Here is a 6,369-nt window from a genome sequence, read left to right on the forward strand (position 1 = left end):
AAAAAAAAAAAAAAAAAAATACAGGTTACATCATGAACTACTGCATCATGTGTTTTCTGTGAGTTTTTTCCCTGCTTTTCTTTGTTGACTTGCTGGTCTCCCTAAAGTCATTTCCCCCTACCTAAGCCCACATAGCAATAGAAACAAAATTTAAAAGGTGTCATTAGCATAAATGAGTAATAGATTAAATGTAAATTTTCAGAGGTAGATTTTCTTCCCAAAGACTGAATAAAACTGGAGCTGGAGAAAAGATGAAGAAAAAAGTTTTCTTTGCTTGGGAAAAGGAATGAAGGCAGTGGAGATCTGAAAGTGGAAAGAGGATAAAGGACCTTCTCTCTGAAAGATCATGAAAAAACTGGAAAGGATTTAGTGCCAAGTCTAAACTCTGGAACCTGTACAACCTACAGGATTTAAAGGTGGAAGTAGAGAAGTGGAGACAGAATGCTTTGTGTGGATGAGAATCTGAAGGAAGCACCTTACTTCTGGACAAAGTATAGAACAGAATAGAACAATTAAGGAAACAAATTTTGTATAACCTGGGTAAATAGTGGCCACACTGCCACTGTTGATGAAAAGACTTAGCCTTTTCACTCAAGCTCTAGAACTGTGTCAAGTGTAGTCTGTGGACAGCTGCCCATCCATGGTTTGTTACTGGTTCAGGATAACATAAGGGACTTGTGCCAGATGTAAATCAACAACATCAATAAGCACATTCCTTACCTGAGCAAAGTCTTTTTTTGAAAGAAAGATTTTCTCAATGAAGGGAGCATTTATATTCAGGTGCAAACTTCTTCTCACATCCGTACCAGTAACAGACAACTTAGAAATCTGCTACATTTGATTAGCACAAGTCTAGAAAACCATTGATTTTGCTGGGTACCTTCTTTCTAGATTCTACTTGGAACGTTGCCATTGATTGCCCAAGCAATTTTTCTTTGTCTATGTCTCTTTTATTGCTAATCAACCTGCATTTATGATTGGCATATCTCTCTTCAGAAATCTTATACTGAATCAGGTTGTACCATAAATACTGGTTTTTTATTTAATATTGTGCTGTGCTTTTTTTTGTTCCAATACACTATGTATTGATTTTATGGTTTAACTGCTTGAATGTAAACTTTCTCTATGATCAAGTGTTTAAATAATAAAATGTGTGTATGTACACATAGGGAGGTGTTATTAGTCCACTTTCACACTGCTCTAAAGAAATCCTCAATACTGGGCAATTTATAAAGGAAGGGGTTTAATTGATTTACAGTTCTGCCTTGCCGGGGAGGCCTCAGTAAACTTATCATCATGGCGGAAGGGTATGCAGACAAGCCTACATGGCGGCTGGTGAGAGAGAGTACATGTGAAGGAGGAACTGTCAAACACTTATAAAACCATCAGATCTCATGAGATCTCACTTGCTATCACTAGAACAGCATGAGAGAAACCACCCCCACAATCCAGTCACCTCTCACCAGGTCCCTCTCTTGAAATGTGGCAATTATGGGGATTATAATTTCAGATGAGATTTGGGTGGGAACATAGAGTGGAACCATATCAGCAGGTAACTCCAATATTCTATTTACACAGGGCTAATTCAGTTACTTATTTAGTAAATCTTAATAACTGTATACATTTAATGACTTTTTTCTCCAAAATAAGGGCATTTAGCAACAGATGAGTTATCTTATCCCATTCTAAAATTCTATCCAAAGTTATATGATTAATGAAAACCAAAACTAGTAATAAAAAGTTAAAGTAAAGCATAAGGTACATTTTACAGTGCGATATGGTTTGGATGTGTCCCCCTGAAAATCTCATGTTGAAATGTGACCCTCAGTGTTGAAGGTGGGACCTAGTGGAAGATGTTGGATCATGGGGGTGGATCCCTCGTGAATAGCTTAGCACCATCCCCTTGATGCTGAGTGAGTTCTCACTCTGAGTTCAAGCAGGATCTGGTTGTTTAAAAAAGTGTGGCACCTCCCCACTCTCTCTCTTGCCTACTCACCATGTGATACACCTACTCCTCCTTTGCCTTATGCCATGGCTGTAAGCTTTCTGAGGCCCTTACCAGGAACAAATGCCAGTACCATGCTTCCTGTACAGCCTGCAGAACTGTGAGCCAAAATAAACCTATTTTCTTTATAAATTACTCAGCTTCAGTCATTTCTTCATAACAATACAAATGGCCTAACAAAGGTACACGCAACTGTACTCTTTTTTGGGTGGTGACAGAAAAAGCAAGCCTTTCTAATATATATTTTTAAAAAAATCCTACATAGCTCTGAAAATAAAAGACAGAAAGGAAGAGGGAACAAATTCTATCTTGCTGAATACAATTTGATCTTAAAAGATTGTTTATACTCTAATTAAAGGGATTGGCAACAATGACTTTTGTATGCCAAGGAATCAAAGTAAATTTAGACTTTAGCTCTGCCAGGTGGTCTATATAGAAAAAGACTTGAGCACGTTTGACTGGAATTTTGTTGACGTTGAGAAAGTTTGTCATAAAAAGTCGCCATGTACTGTGATAGCATAAGTCATTACATTTAAAGCAGGCAAAATGAAATGTTTACAAGTTAGGGAAAATTTGATTTTGAAACTTTTTTCGTAATACTAAAAGTATGGAATTTATACCTTTTCTAGATTTTCTATGAGACTTTTCCCCTTAGATCTTGGTACTATTGTCATTAATCTTTATTCTTCATTTTCATCTATTGATTGTGAGTCTTTTCAAATTTTCTGTTCCTAATGCTATAATTTATTTTGCACTAATTCAGTTTCACATACATGCCTCTCTAAGTCTCAAGTTCATTATCTGTAATTCTATGATGTTGAGGACATTTACCATACCTTTGTAAAAAGATTTATGAGATACTTTGTATAAATTTTGTTACCCAAAATATGGTAAGATTTTATTAAATCTTAGTTATTACTGCTGTACTACTGAGACTAAGAGACTAAGCTCATATTAATATTCTTAGAATTATTGTGTATATAGTGTATCTATCTATCTATATCTATATATATATACATACTATAAAGCAACTTTGGTCTTGACTCTCTCCTTTAAGAGTGCCATAGATTTGACTCCCAAAACACTTAAACATAGTCATCGTGACAGAGATATTTATTATACCTAGACTTTCCATATGCTCCTTGACATTTTCTTGAAATGCTTTCCTCTGGAATAAAATTTAACTATGACACTGCCATAGTCCATTTTATGCTGCTATAACAAAATACCATAGACTGGGTAATTTAAGAAGAACAGAAATTCATTTCTCACAGTTCTGGAGGCTGGGAAGACTAACATCAAAGTGCCAGCAGCTGCATTGTCTAGTGAGGGTTCTGTCTCTACTTCCAAGATGATGCCTCAAGCATTGTGTTCTCAAGAGGGAGAAATGCTGTCTCCTCACATGGCAGAAGGCAGAAGGACAAAAAGGGTTAATTCTTGGAGCCCTTCTCTAAGGGCACTTAAGCTCATTCCGGAGGGAGGAGCCCTCACAGCCTACTCACTTCTTAAAAACTCCACCTCTTAATACTATCACATTGGGAAGATCAGAATTTTAAAGAAAGGGACACTTTCAAACCATAGCATGCACCATATAGCCTATGGTTCTTTTGAAATTTAGACAATGGAAAAGGGTGTGAAGGACAGCCAAGCTCCAACTAGTATCAATATAGAAAACCCTAAATAGCTGGAAAATGTGGCTTTATTCCACAGTTCAAATAAAGGCCATGCTGCCTGCTAGATGAAATAGGGTAATCCCTATTCATTAGCACCTTTAGAATAGTTACTAGCCACCTCTTCATAAATGTTAGCAGTTTACATGCAATTTCTCATGAAATCCTCCTGAGCGCCACAAAAAGTAGATATCTTATTTTCCTCATTTTAGGGAGACATAATATGAGCTTTTAAAAGATTAAATGACTTTTCCAACATTGGTATAACCAAGCAGTTGGGCTCTGGAGTCCAAGTGACAGGTGGGACACATGAGATTTGGGGCAATATTTTTATTTCTTGGAGTTTCAGGAATTACATCTCAGGGGGTTATTTCATTATTTAAATGAGGAAATGTATCATTTTTTTCTGTTGCATTGTCTTCAACTTTTCATGTAAATGTTTAGTTCATTTTATTTTAATTTTAAAAGAATTTAAATGTCAATATTTTGGGAGTACAGGTGGCTTTTTGTTACATGTATGAGTTATTTAGTGGTGACTTCTGAGATGTTAGTGCACCTGTGTCCCAAGCAGTGCATACTGTAACAAGTGTGTAGTCTTTTATCTGTAAGCCCCATCCCAACCTTCCCTCCAAGTCCCCAAAGTCCATTATATCACTCTGCATGTGTTGAATGAGGCAATGTATCCTAAATACTAGCCATTGTTACAAAACTAATGGATAGCAGGATACAATTTTAACCTAGTCTTCTCAGTTTCTAAATCCTATTCTAAATGACTGAATACAAATCTCTCTTCATTTTTGTTTATAGCATGGTGCTGCATTCAGATTTATTTTCAACCAGAAACCTAGAGCTTCCTGTCCAATACATCTTATAAAACTCGACACTGTCAGCATAAATATTGTTCTTTCTCATCTCTATTCAATGAGAAATAGTATGATGAAAGTTATTCATTCATTGATAAACACATATTGAATATCTATTTTGTGGTGAACAGTAGACTAAATGCTAAACAGTAGACTAAAGGTTACCAAGAGGAGCCTGGAATTTAGGAGACACAGACGTAACACTGGCAAATGTCAGGCAACATGGCTAACACAATTTTTCAAAATCACTACAAACAGTTTTAAACATCACTATAAACAATTTTATGGGAACCATTTAGAGTCTATTGAACAGCTAAATCAAACTTCAGAAGATGAGATAAAGAAAAAAATGTTCAGAATAAAAAAATATAGAAAAAATAAAGTGATTGGAAACTGAGCCAGACTGTACTTTATTATTATTATTATACTTTAAGTTCTAGGGTACACCGGGAGGTAGAGCTTTCAGTGAGCTGAGATCCAGCCACTGCACTCCAGCCTGGGCAACAGAGCGAGACTTTGTCTCAAAAAAAAAAAAAAAGTTCTAGGGTACATGTGTACAACATGCTGGCTTGTTATATAGGTATACATGTGCCATGTTGGCTTGCTGCACGCATCAACTCATCATTTACATTAGGTATTTCTCCTAATGCTATCCCTCCCCCAGTCCCCGACCCCCTGATATGCCCCAGTGTGTGATGTTCCCTGCCCTGTGTCCCTGTGTTCTCATTGTTCAATTCCCACCTATGAGTGAGAACATGCGGTGTTTGGTTTTCTGTTCTTGTGTTAGTTTGCTGACAATGATGGTTTCCAGCTTCATCTATGTCCCTGCAAAGGACATGAACTTATCCCTTTCTAAGGCTGCATAGTATTCCATGGTGTATATGTGCCACATTTCTTAATCCAGTCTGTCACTGATGGACATTTGGGTTAGTTCCAAGTCTTTGTTATTGTGAATAGTGCCGCAATAAACATACATGTGCATGTGTCTTTATAGTAGCATAATTTATAATCCTTTGGGTATATACCCAGTAATGGGATGGCTGGGTCAAATGGTACTTCTAGTTCTAGATCCTTGAGGAATCGCCACACTGTCTTCCACAATGGTTGAACTAGTTTACTGTCCCACCAACAGTGTAAAAGTGTTCCTATTTCTCCACATCCTCTCCAGCATCTGTTGTTTCCTAACTTTTTAGTAATTGCCATTGTAACTGGTGTGAGATGGTATCTCATTGTGGTTTTGATTTGCATTTCTCTGATAGCCAGTGATGATGAGCATTTTTTCATGTGTCCGTTGGCTGCATAAATGTCTTCTTTTGAGAAGTGTCTCTTCATATCCTTTTCCCAGTTTTTAATGGAGTTGTTTTACTCTTGTAAATTTGTTTAAGCTCTTTGTAGATTCTGGATATTAGCCCTTTGTCAGATGGGCAGAGTGCAAAAATTTTCTCCCATTCTGTAGGTTGCCTGTTCACTCTGATGATAGTTTCTTTTGCTGTGCAGAAGCTCTTTATTTTAATTGGATCCCATTTGTCAATTTTGGATTTTGGTGCCATTGCTTTTGGTGTTTTAGTCATGAAGTATTTGCCCGTGCCTATGTCCTGAATGGTATTTCCTAGGTTTTCTTCTAGTGTTTTTATGGTTTTAGGTATTACATTTAAGTCTTTAATCCATCTTTAGTTAATTTTTGTAAGGTGTAAGGAAGGGATCCAGTTTCAGTTTTCTACATTTGGCTAGCCAGTTTTCCCAGGACCATTTATTAAATAGGCAATCCTTTCCCAATTGCTTGTTTTTGTCAGGTTTGTCAAAGATCAGATGGTTGTAGGTGTGTGGTGTT

The sequence above is a fragment of the Rhinopithecus bieti genome, unplaced genomic scaffold (genome assembly GCF_001698545.2).
Source record: "Rhinopithecus bieti isolate Rb0 unplaced genomic scaffold, ASM169854v2 scaffold_13352, whole genome shotgun sequence".
Classification (NCBI taxonomy): domain Eukaryota; kingdom Metazoa; phylum Chordata; class Mammalia; order Primates; family Cercopithecidae; genus Rhinopithecus; species Rhinopithecus bieti.